Source organism: Agelaius phoeniceus, chromosome 4 (genome assembly GCF_051311805.1).
Source record: "Agelaius phoeniceus isolate bAgePho1 chromosome 4, bAgePho1.hap1, whole genome shotgun sequence".
NCBI lineage: Eukaryota > Metazoa > Chordata > Aves > Passeriformes > Icteridae > Agelaius > Agelaius phoeniceus.
Window position 1 is genome coordinate 34,116,387 of NC_135268.1, and position 12,697 is coordinate 34,129,083.

General features: G+C 35.4%; 1 long non-coding RNA gene across 1 annotated transcript in view; it reads left to right on the plus strand.

Annotated features, from left to right (window-relative positions):
* Positions 1 to 11,188, plus strand: part of LOC143693838 (uncharacterized) — a 31,943-nt gene extending 20,755 nt beyond the window's left edge. The window contains exons 3-4 of the long non-coding RNA XR_013181819.1: positions 6,814 to 6,887; positions 11,030 to 11,188. This is a non-coding gene — a long non-coding RNA (uncharacterized LOC143693838). The remainder of the gene's footprint in view (positions 1 to 6,813; positions 6,888 to 11,029) is intronic.
* Positions 11,189 to 12,697: the final 1,509 nt, after the last annotated feature.

Below are 12,697 nucleotides of genomic sequence, written 5' to 3' on the forward strand. Positions count from 1 at the left end.
ACTTAAAAAAATTAAAATTACATGTGTGGCTATTTGTAAAGTTTGTTTTGTTTGGAATTCTTTTATTTCCTCCCAGAAGTATCTCACTGAAGACAGTGTGCCATTCTGGTGTTCACAACTTGGTACATTGACTTGAATTTTTAAGGACAAATCTGTAGTAAACTTTCTGCTTGGGGTGTTTGTACCACTAGCTAAACTAAACATAACATATCCGCTTCTTTAAAATGGTGTATTATTATTCCTGAGTACATTGTATAAGATGAATATGCAAATGAACTTGGAGTTTATTCACTTTTGTGCGGTGGAATTTTGCCTTTGACTGTTCCCAGCTGTTACCACTTTGTGGAAGTCATTCAATAAGGGCAGAAAATACAGCTATCACCTTTGCAAAAAATATTTTTGACCTTGCGAATTTCCAAAATTTCATTCCATTGATTTGAAAGCTAAGATTTAATGTAGTGAACATCAGGCAATCTGTAGCACTTAATCTACTAACTCAGCAAAACACCAAATTAATTCAAATTTGAAAAGGCCTCTCCATCTGTAGCAAAAGCATGTTATCAATTACATATTGAATTAAATAAGAGATAGGAATATTTTTGAAAGCTTGAAATTTATGGTTTCATTAGACTGAAAAATTAAACCTAAAAATGTGTAAAAATCCACATTAATAATTTAGTTTTAGCACATAAATGCAAATGGCTTGGAACTGAGCTTCATTTCAGACTGTAAGTGGTAATTACCTAGTGACACCTCATGAGGTTCATTAGAACCCTGCTTTTAATAGAAGTGGGGAGCACTAGGGATCTGCACAAATATGAGGATTATGGTATTCAATCACCACAAAGTGGTGATGATAAAACTTCATTAGATGGCATTTCCAAATATGAAATCCAAGAAGACAATTGAATATGAGTAAGTTAAATGATCATTTAAAAGTACTTTATTTAGTAAGTTCTCTTCTATTCATAAATGAGTTACTTTGTATAAATTATTTTGTTGCTTGAAATAGAATTTTTCATTTACTAAATGTTGAATATTTTCTTCCAAAGTTGTTGATCTTATACAAGGCCAGTCTACAACTGACCTTTAATTATTCATTAGTATTTTAATATTTGTTATCCATCATTTTTGATATCTAATAACTACTTCTATAATAAATTATTTCTGGTCCTTTTCTGGCCTATCAACCACAAGATACATGTTCATATACAAATATACACATGAAAATTAATATTATGGTGGAAGTAACAGTACAGAGAGCTCCTCTTGACCAGCATTTTACATTGGCTTGAATTAGTACTTAAAAGACAAGCACATGACAGATGGCTTAAGGGTGCATGCATGCTATATGTAGAGATCGAAGTATAAAATTAAAATGACAATGAAAAGAGAAAGATCTACTTCTGTCTGCAGAGCAGATTTGAGATAAAAGTAATCTCTTCTGCTGTTCAAGTTTGTATATGTAATTCCAGTAAGTAAAATGGTTAAATCATTTTCTATACTCTCTTTTCTGTCTTACACCAGTGAACTCAGGTTCTGTATTTTTGCTGATGTTTTATTTGCAATCACTACTAAATATGTTGCAAATACTCTGTGTATGTGTGAGGGAAATTTTTCTGATGACAGCTTTGTGAGCTTGTGTAGAATCCAACACAGTATTCAGGACCTCATGATCTACTGTGACATTTTATTCAGGTAGAAAAAATGTACATCTACTACTCTTACAAAGCACTAAGGCCTTAACTTTTTTTCCCCGTTCTTTGTTTTATGCCCTCCTCATGTTCTCATATGCTGTCTTTTTGTTGATAACATAAAATTTTATGTCTTATTCCATTGCTTTGTCAGTTGGCTGTATCTCATGATATCCTCGCCACTGCAGCTTTATCATCCATAGGTTTGTAACTATGCCAAGCATTACCCTTCCAGATTCCTCTTTCATCTGTTCCCATGCAGATCCAAATGTTCTGTTCTTTTTATTTAGTTGTGAAAAACTTGTGCTTGCACAAATTGGAAGGTTCATTAAAGAAAGGTGCTTAAACAACTTCACAAACGGCCTACACAAATGCAATTCAGGAAGTATATGTAATTATTGAACATCAGCAACTGTCCTTTTAATCACCCCAAATGTCCAATTGCATGTCTTGAACTTGCTGATCTTTACATTAATTTGAGGATTGAGGGCTGTTTCAGAAGAAAATAATTTTAAAGTTCCATCTTTAAAGCACATAAGGCTTACAGTTGAAAATGCCCAAGCAATATTGAAAATCAAGGATGATTCTTAGAGAATGCTTATTCTAGTTAGGCAGATGGAATTTTATATTATTTCATATATTTTCTCAGTAAAAGCCAGAATTTTAAGTCATTATGCTACTCCATCAATATGTAATCTAGATAGCCTCAGCAATAATATGTTTATGAATCTATTTTAACTTCTGTATTGTTTCCTCTTTTACACCACAAGTTTCACTGGTTTTGGTATTCTGAAATTCCCACTTTTCCTCTTACACTGTATAACAATTCCTATACCATGTGGATCTTAACCAGCCCATTCAATTTAAAATGCAGTACTTTACCCAGTGGTCATTACACCATGCAGTTATAGCTTTAACAAAGTATTAGTGCCACTGTTTTTCTCATTAAATTTCTACTAGAGATAGATTTCTTTCATCACAGTTGCTTTTCATTGCATAAAAAAAGACTTTACTCTTCTATAGTTTTTCTATAATTTGCTCTGTAGTTTCTCATTAACCTGTTTTTCCCATAAAGGTTATAATCCCTTCCAGTCCTATTGTATGTAATTCAAAAATTTCTCAAAATGACATTTCTATAGCATCCAAATTCTTCATACTTAGACTTGAAGAAAAGTAACATTAAGATCAAAATGCTTAGGTCTGTGCTGTCTCATCAGCAACTGACCTCAGAGGAGATATTTTTATTTAATCCAATAGCAAATTGGATAGATCATAGAAAAGTTTGGGTTGAAAGCAACCTTTAAAGTTTATCTAAAATAACCCCCCCTGCAATGAGCAGGGACATCTTCAACTAGATCTGGTTGCTCAGAACCCTATCCAGTCTGACTAAATGTTCCTAGGGTGAAGGCATCTATCACCTCTCTGGGAACCTGTGCCAGTGTTTCACCACCCTCATTGTAAAAATTTTTTTCCTTACAGATAGCCTGAATCTACCTTGCTTTAGTTTAAAACAATTAACCTTTGAAACAGAGTCTGCTGCAATGTTTCTACCCATCTCTTTTATGAGCCCCCTTTAGATGCTGTAAGGCTACAATAAAGGCTTCCTGGAACTTTGTCTTCTCTCTCAGCCTTTCCTCATGGGAGAGGTGCTCCATCCCTCTAATCTTGATGCTCCTGCTCTGGACTTGCTCCAACACTCCCATGTTCTTCTGTGCTGGAAGCCCCAGAGCTGGATGCAACATTGCAGGTGGAGCCTCACCAGAGCAGAGCAGAGGGGCAGAATCCCCTACCTCCCTCCCCTGCTGCCCATGCTGCTTTGGATGCAGCCCAGGGAATCATTGGCTTTCTGGCTTCAAGATCTTTCTAGAATAGAAAGAGTGAGTGCACATCCTTTTTCAAGCACTCTAATAATTCATAAAATCTTTGAGATCATAATGTGTAAAATATTTCCTGTTGATCTCAAATTACTTTTGATTTCTTTGAAACCTTTTCTGATTTAATAAATTGTTCACAAGTAGTGCTTACACTGAGAGGAAGTTGAAAACTCTAATTATGTTGCAAAGTAATTCTAATGTATTTATATTCTTTGATATTAAGTGGTCTGTAGGTGAATCCAAGCACATTTGTTGCTGCAACAGTTTGTAGGACTGTCCCTAAAATCTGAACCTGTCCATCATAAGAATTTTTGCTATCTAAGAAACAGTGCCTCCAGGCTTTTGGAAAAAATACAGCTGTTTCATTTTCCAGCCATTTGTCTAGACTGAAATACAAACAAAAATATACAACTTACAGCATCTGTATCATATAGCACTAGAACTGTTAATGACTGAGGGTCAAAGTGAAAAAATCCCAAAACTTAAAGCCTTTCTGGTTATAAACCACTGTTTAGTTAGCGACAAATCATCTAACGTTGACACTTATGTAATAAAATACTTTATTAATATTAATATTAATCCTTTAGAAATGGCTACTCTTTTCATGTTTGAAGTGTGAATATTCAGAAAATATATATGAAACTCCCAGGACTGACCATGTAACTGTTTGAAAACAAAAAAAGCTAAGTTAATTTAATAATGACTGTCCAACAAATGAATAATTAAAAAGAAAGATAAATAACTGCATTATCCAATGGGACAGTTATGTATTATCTCTAATCAACATATGTGACCCTTTGCAATCTCTAGTTGCATCTGACAGCTATTCTCAAAATAGCTGACTCACAATATTTCTGAGTTTGCAGTCAGATGCAGCTCAGCTGGTTAAAAAGTTGCTTCATAGGTTCTTCTATGACATCATAATCTGTGAGAGTTATCATCACCTGTGAGAGTTATCACCACTTACTAGGAGCACACCCACTCCTACTAATTTCCTTCTGTAAAATTATCTGGGTTAGAAAACACTCCTACTATTAGCTTATGCTATTGATGAGTGCTGATCTGAGGGGGTGTTGATGAGAAGGAAAGAGTGACAAGGAGTGGAGAACAGTATGGTCTTAACCCAGCAGTGCTGCAGCCTAAAAAAAACAGAGCAAACCATTGTCTTGTATGATCTCAAGCATATTCTTATACTACACTGTTCCCTTACTTAAGCACAACAATGCTAGCTGGCCCATGAGATGCCCAGTTAGTAAAATAACTTGTGAATAAATTCCTTGCATAAGATTTATTCTAATATACTGTTGCTTCATTTGCTATTTGGTAGTCAAGAAAAAAATGACCACCACCTCCCCCCCCTCGCCCCCAGAAAAAAAAGTCAGATGCATGTGGTCACTTTGGATGGCTGGCATATTTGATCAGAGTGATACAGTTAATTCAGAGTGATACAGTTAATTTGTATTACTAATGAGGAACAAGAATAAGGTAGAGGTGACACATGCAAATTCAATGTTTTTAATTAAGGACAGTGTACAATTTTAGACATGAATTGAAATATGTTCTTGTGTGCCCCAGAAGTAAAATAAATCTGTTGAGGCTCTAGACTAAGAAATATTATTCTATAGATGATGTAGCAGAGGGTTGTGTTTTATGTCTTCTTAATAAATCTCCAAAGTTTAGAAACACTGGAACCAAATTTATGCTGATTCTAAGATGTGAATCTGACTTTTTTAACTCATTTAACCCTATTAATGTAACTGATGTTACCAGGATATTTCTCAGATTGCTGTTATATAAACACACTCGGAGTGTAAATCAAGAGATTATTACCCTTTAGAGCTACCAACTTCTGGCTTAAAAGAATTTTGCTTACTTTGGAAAGATTCAATTCTATATTTCCAAACAATTAAAATACCATCCAGCCTAACACAGTTTTTTTGGAATTATCACAAAAATTAATTCTGTTCAATTTTCTTTTTTAATTCCACTACCTGTGGCAATTCAATTCTAACAGAATGAAAGCAGTACCATAAAATGAAAATTCTTGTGATTAATTGTAGCTATAATGACTCTTGGCATAATAAATATGTAAATATTGGATATTTCTTCAGTATGATTACTTTTACTCAATATTACAGAAATAATAAGATAAAGATCACTTTAAACATACATTAGTAGAAAACAAGCAAGTTTTAATGCTTTAATTTGGAAAAGGCTGTGCAATTAAAACCAGACAGCTGTTGTGGAAACCTTAAGGTTTAATGGGAAAAGTTATAAATCGTGATTTATGGTGAGAGAATGCAATTTCTTGGAGTTCCAAAAGTGTACTTTATAAGTTTTTATATAACTTTATAAGATCTGCAAAATGTCACTTAAATGGTAGCCAGAGATATAATTTGTGCTTCCCATGAGAAAACAGAAACAAATTTAAAGCTAAAGAGAGTATAAAGCAATTGCATGTTCCAGCCATCAATTTATCCTCACACTATCTCTACAAAGTCCCTTTTAACTGCAGTTATTTTTTTTTTTTACACTAACATTGGACAGTTCATGATCTGTCTGGGGTCTTTGACCTTCATGGGATCATAGATCATGGATGAAATTTGTCCCCAAACTAGTAAACAACAGAACAGACTTATTTCAGAGTTCATCTTCAGAGCAGGAATAATGTACATGAAGATACAGAGAAATGTTAGTGAGGGGGAAAGCACTGGGTTTATAGTGGGTTAAGTGTGGGGGAAAGCACTGGCCTTATATTGCCAGCCCCTCCTCTTGCTGACAGGGTTGAGCAGCAAGTAGATGTTAGAGAACATGACTGAAGCCATGGGTGTGTTAATGACTGAATGTGTTAATTATGCCCATTGCAAAAATTTTATACAGGGACATTTGTCATTTGACGTAATAGGATATTGGGACATATAGGATATTTGTTAAGGGAGAAATCATAGGGACAGATCATCAATACCTGACATTGTCCCACAGCAGAGGAATGTTAAATTGTCAATGGAATGTCAATGGATGGGAAAATCTTGGCCAATAGTCTCTTAGCCTTGTCATGAAATGGTAGAAGCAGAACCTCTGACAGATTTTTTTTTTCCTGATGGTTTCAGTGTCCTGTTGGATGGCCATGTGCCTTCATTGCTAGAAGGCCCAAAATATAGGTCTTCAACACCTCCTTCCACTTTGCTGGAGTAAGAAAGATATTCGGCAATGTCACAGAGATAATTTTCTTTTATGTATTCCAGAAATGGTGATAACCAACAGAGGAGACTGAGATTGGTGCCTGTATCTTCTTCAGGTGTCAGAGGCTTCACAGAAGGTAAGCTATTACTCAAAAGGAGAGCTTACACAAGTAACAAAATGTCCATTCTATTGCAAATGATTGTTTAAGTCAAAACCAAGCTGCATGTTGTTTTCAGTGTCAGTTATCTGTGTCACTATCTGATTGAACAAGCCTATGGTGGGATTTATTTTGATGCTGACAGACATGCAGTATTAACACTGGTGCTACAGAGAGAAGCACAAGGCACATGGGTGCTGCCATTTTCAGAGCTATTAGCATTCCAGAAACTGAGAAAGCACAGAAAAAAAATAACCCTAAATATGTAAACACATAAAAATTATTCAAATTCAGGAAACTATTTAAGAAAACAAGCAACAGAAATAAAAACCAGAGACCAAATATTGAGCAGCATACTCAATTTCTTAATCTGTTTTCATAGCCTATTAGGCCTATAAATCCACACTAGGAGACACACAGACATGCACAGTTTTAAATTTAGTTACACTAGGTTAGGACTGTAGTATTCCACAAAATGGATAAACCCTGAAATGTTACAGTTTTTATCCTCATTTTCTGAGCTGTAAAATGATAAGCATGGAAAGATCATAAGCATGGAAAGATGCTCTGTAACTACTGTTTAGTACTTTTAGGAAATTGAAGCATTCTGGTTGTGTTTAGAAAAAAGGGATTGTTGATTGCTCAAATGAAGATTCAAGTCTTTATTTAGAAATGATTATCAGATCCATGGATGAGGGGAACCTGCTTGTGAAAGTGCATGTGCACATATAAATACTGGAAAACTATATTTGAGAAATACAAATGGCTCATTTTGTTTCACTTTTTCGATAAGCCCAATATTTGAATCATGCTTTTGGGTGCATTTGGAGTTTCTTGCTCCACATTGTGGTGGGTTGTCAAACATCTGCTTGGCCTATTGCTTACTCCCTCTCCTCAACAGGGTAGAGGGGAGAAAATAGGAAGAACAGCAGGGAGAATGTTCATGGGTCAGGATGAAGGCAGGGAGATTCCTTATCAGTTACTGTCACAAGCAAGGCAAGCTTAACTGGGAAAAGACAATGCAACCACTCCTAATTAAAATAGGCACTTATTAATTTGGGTAGTGGAAAACAGAAAGAAAACTGTTAAAGTAGCACCTTTCTCCTCAAGTCTCCCCTGACCCCCCTTCCAATGCTCTACAACATTCTTTCATTTCTGGCTCTTCTAACTCTGCTCCAAGTGGTGCAGGAGTTTACATCAGCACATGGCAGTTTCTTTGCTCCTGTGGACTGCTCCTTCCTCCTGGCACTTCTGTGCTGCATGTGGACCCCTCACAAGCTGCAGGGGAGATAGCAGTTCTTCCATGGAGCTCCTCCTTCTCTGATGTCAGTTTTCTCTCTCGTTTCTCACTCCTTTTCCCCCTCCTCCTCTCGCTGTCTGGCATTTTATGAATATTTTAAAATATGTTTTCATGGAGATGTCATAAACTTGGCTGATGTGTTCACTTGTGTCCTGTGGTGGGTCCATTGGAGCTGATTGCACCTGATTGTGTCTGGCACAGAGCAACCCCTCGCTCCTCCCACAGAGACTCTCTACAGCCCCACCTGGATACCTTCCACCTTGCCAAGGACTGGAAAATTTTGTAAAATTTTAATCATATAGGAAATCCAGTTACTTTCCAATTTTTTTTTTTTTGGTTTCTCTCTGATGTACATCACAGGAGACCACTTACTCTGAATTGAGTATGAAAGTTGAAACTGCAAAAGCATTGGTTAAAAATTAAAAAACATGGTCTAGAATACCAGCTGTATTGCTAAGTCTTTTCTTCCTTAGCGCTGATAATTTAAATTGCCATCTTCCCTCTCCCCACCAAAATAATTCTGAAATCTAGCATTGGTTAAGAAGAAAAAGTATATCACTGCTGGAAAATTTAGCCTTAAAGCTTCTAATTTTAAATAACTGAGATGCAATTGACCAATTATTTTTATTGTCTAATTCTCAGACTTTAACATCTTTTAAAAATTCTGCTATAAACATCAGTTGTTTATGATCCTGCAGTTGTAAGACAATGCTATTTGCAGCTTGGAAGGTGTTTAATCTCTGATGACTGTGAGATAGGTCATTTATCTCTGCCTGAATGCTCTCTGGTAGTATTTTGTATTTCCTGCCATTAGCAGTGAAGCTGCAGGTCTACTCACATCCATTTGGGCATAGGAGTCTGTTCTTCTAGTTCACCTTTACGGCAGGTATTAGAATAGAAGATATCTTGGATTTTAGTCAGTGCACTAAGAATTTTTTAAGGATTAGTAATCACAGTTCTGGCATGCTAATAAGAGAAACACAAAGGCTGAAAGGCTGGGTGTTTGACCTTTTATGACAGGAACTTGCAAATCATACTGTTACAAGCTTTGCTTGCCTACAGCTTCAAAGTAAATAGCTACAAAATGTTCTGCTATAGTGCTGAACTTTTAAAAGAAATTAGTAATGAGAGATTCAACTGCTGACAAAAGAGAAAGTACTTCACAAAGGGAGCATAAAGAAAAGCACAGTGCAGAAAAGAAGCAATCAGAGAGGAAAGCTAATGCAGGAACGAAGTAAGAAGAGTACTTTATGCGCTGGATATGATAAAGGCTGGACAAAAAATTAATCACCTTCACTTGAGTAGCCTACTTTTTAATGAAGTACAAAGCTGTCAGCAAAAGAGAAAATGTCACCAAATGTCAGCAACAGAATAAGCACAATATAAATCAGAACATATTCCTTGAGATAAAAGTTGCATAAACTTCATGAAACTTTCCCAATCAAGTTCTAAAAGAAGAAGAAAAAATCTTTCCAGAGAAAATGTCAATGCTAATAAAGTCAAACAGAAAACTACACTAATGGGACAGAATGAAAAATAAAATTATCTCAAGTGACAAAATACAGAATTACCTGATGAATGGCCTTGTACATGAGCCTCCAATTTTAGAGAAAAGAAAAATTTTTAAATAAAACACCAGGCAGTGAATTGTTTTATGAAAAATTAAATGTTTTGTGGTAGTGTGTGAGTTCTGTGTAGTGTAACTTAGGTGCTTAGTAGTCTTCTTCTACTGTAAATAAATTATGCCCTTTTGCATCTTCCTTGCATTCAGATGTTTTAGTTCTTCTTTGGCAATTAAGAATAGCTTCAGTTGCTGAATAGAGAAGGAGCATCTTGGGCTCAGGGACCTGGAGAGCATAACTTTGTTTTTCATGTTCCACTGCCTGAAGAACATTTTCACCCTCTTTTTTTTTTTTTTTCTTCAAACACCCATCTTGTATGTTTAGGAGAAAGTGTCCTCATTACTATCTCCTGAAATTTTTTTCCTTTGTATGAAAAAAAGACCTGTTAGTACAAACTATGAAACATCCATAATCTATAGTGGATAATCAATCTATGGATAATTTTGGGTTTTAATTATACTATGTATAATGCATACAATAGAGGGAAGGAAGAAAGAAAGAAAGAAAGATGTAGGTAAAGGGGAATTTGGTAGAAGAAATGCATTACCGTGAAACAATTGCAAAATTTTGTTTCTATCAAAAAGGAAAGAAAACAACTCAAATAAAATAAGTGTAATTCTACTGTCACAGAAACACTGGAAAGATCACAAGTCTCTAGGCTTTAGTTCTTCTACGAGTTTAGTAGCATGTTTGCTGCAGCATCATCAACATCTTCACAATGCATTATATGCTTCTGCTGGCTCTGCAACTGCCATGCTAGGTTCTAAAGATTAAAAAAAAAAAAAAAAAGAAGGTGTAGAAAAAGAAAGAGAAGTAGAGAAAGTAAGAACCAAGTGCCCTGTATAGTAGTTCAAAAAGTCACTAATGGAATGGCAGGTATTCAAACAAAACAAAAATGACAAAATTTTACATATATATATATATATACACACACCCATATCTATCCACACACAGAGGAAATCCTTTAAAAGAAAAGATGCTTCAGGAAAGAATTTCTTAGAAGCGAAACAAGCCTGAGCTATGGGCGAGGGTCTTTGTTCAAGAAGTACTTTACTGTCTAGAAAAAAAGCCTACATTTCTTTATAGAAACAGCTGCTACTGATTATTGTCCTGATTTAGGTACTCAAGAGATACAAAACCCTCAGTCATCACTTCCTCTTAATCAGCCTGACACTGGGTTTTCTGATTCCTGTTCCTAGACTTTCTTTCTATAAACTGAAGAGTTGAGGTGGATCATGTGGGACTGTGAACCCTACAAGATGACGAAGAACTTAAACCCAAGTCCCCAGCACCTCTGAACTCCCCACTCTCCAAGCTTTATGTGTGTATTGACAATGAACAGTGACATCAGAACAGTGAACAAGTGGCCTTCCTATTATTTTCCCTACCCTTGACTGCTGAAAGATCCAATTCTCAAAGAGTTATGCTCTGTGAGTATAGTCCCACTGAATTCAACAGCAGAATTTATGTTTGTGTTTATTCAGTATATGGCCCCTTCAGGCTTTTCATCCATGGACAAATGCATCCAAATAAAAACAAGCAGAATCACAGAGGTCCTGCTCTCTATGACAGTTTTCTGTAGTGGTTTTTGTATTCCAGCTCTCCCATTCTTATTTTATTTCCATTGAAATTAGTTGGTAATTTAAAAAGTGCATTTAAGGCCTGTTATTCATTGTGAGATTAGTGTGGACATTCAGACTCAGATCAACAAAGTACTCACCCAGGGATATAGGAAAGTTTATGAGCTCTAAGGAACTTCACTAGATGGGAGGAATGTTAGCTGGTGCTACAGTAATTAATGGTTAAATTACCCTTGGGTAGTAGGTAGTAGGTAGCATAACTTTACAATCTGGTAGCTTTAAATTTCACTACTAATTGTAGCAATGGGATTTAGAATGCAGGTTGAAGACATAATGAAATTACCATAGGGAGGAACAGACTAATGAACTGAAGTCCAACAAAAGTTATGGCTACATTACTGTCAACTTGAAAATCTGTAAATAAGAGCTTTGAAAACCGTCGAGGGCACTAGACAATGGGTTTTATGTGTATATAAGTATGAAATGTGGATTGGGAGGAATAATTGAGTTTGCTAGATTGTCAAGTACGTACTTGGAAAAAAAATCACTTGGTCATCATTTAATCTTCTTTGCACACCTTTTTCATCTTATTTGCATTTTTAATGCAAACCCCCACAGAATATCTCTTCAATCATACTGAATTGGTTTGTGTCAAGCAGTTAGTGCATATACAACTTTGCAAGTCTTTTAATTCCTCAGCAAAAAACTTAGAGGAAAGCATAATAAACTTTTTATGTTTTTGGTACTTGGAAATTCAAAGTCAAGCTTTCCTAGTTTTATTAAGAATTCTGAAATCTTGGTTTATTGAATTCTAAATCAGCTTTTTAATGAACTTGACTGTTTCAAACTAAATTATTTTCAGTTAATAAAATATAGATGAGTGAATCCAGTGCTTTAGGAAATGTGGCTGAAAAATGATCCCTATGGATGTCTTTACTGCTGGGTATTTTAATATTAATTTATAGGTTTATTTTTAAAGTTCCTGATCTTTGGAAATGTCATATAAAAATCAGGTGTGTTGCTTTACCTGCTGCAGAAGTTTGAAAGAACAGCATTTGACCTTCCAAAGGATGTCACAGCCTGTATTTGTTGTCGAAGTTTAAATGCATTTGATGGGACTCTTCATCTATAACACCATTTTCCTATGTATTGTGAGACTTTTTAATGGATTACCATCTGTATCAGCTACATCAGCATATCAGTTTCACTTATATCAACAATATTATTTTCAGCTTTATGCAGACCTGGGTATTGCCTAGCCTGTGAATTGTTCCAGTAGTAGAAATT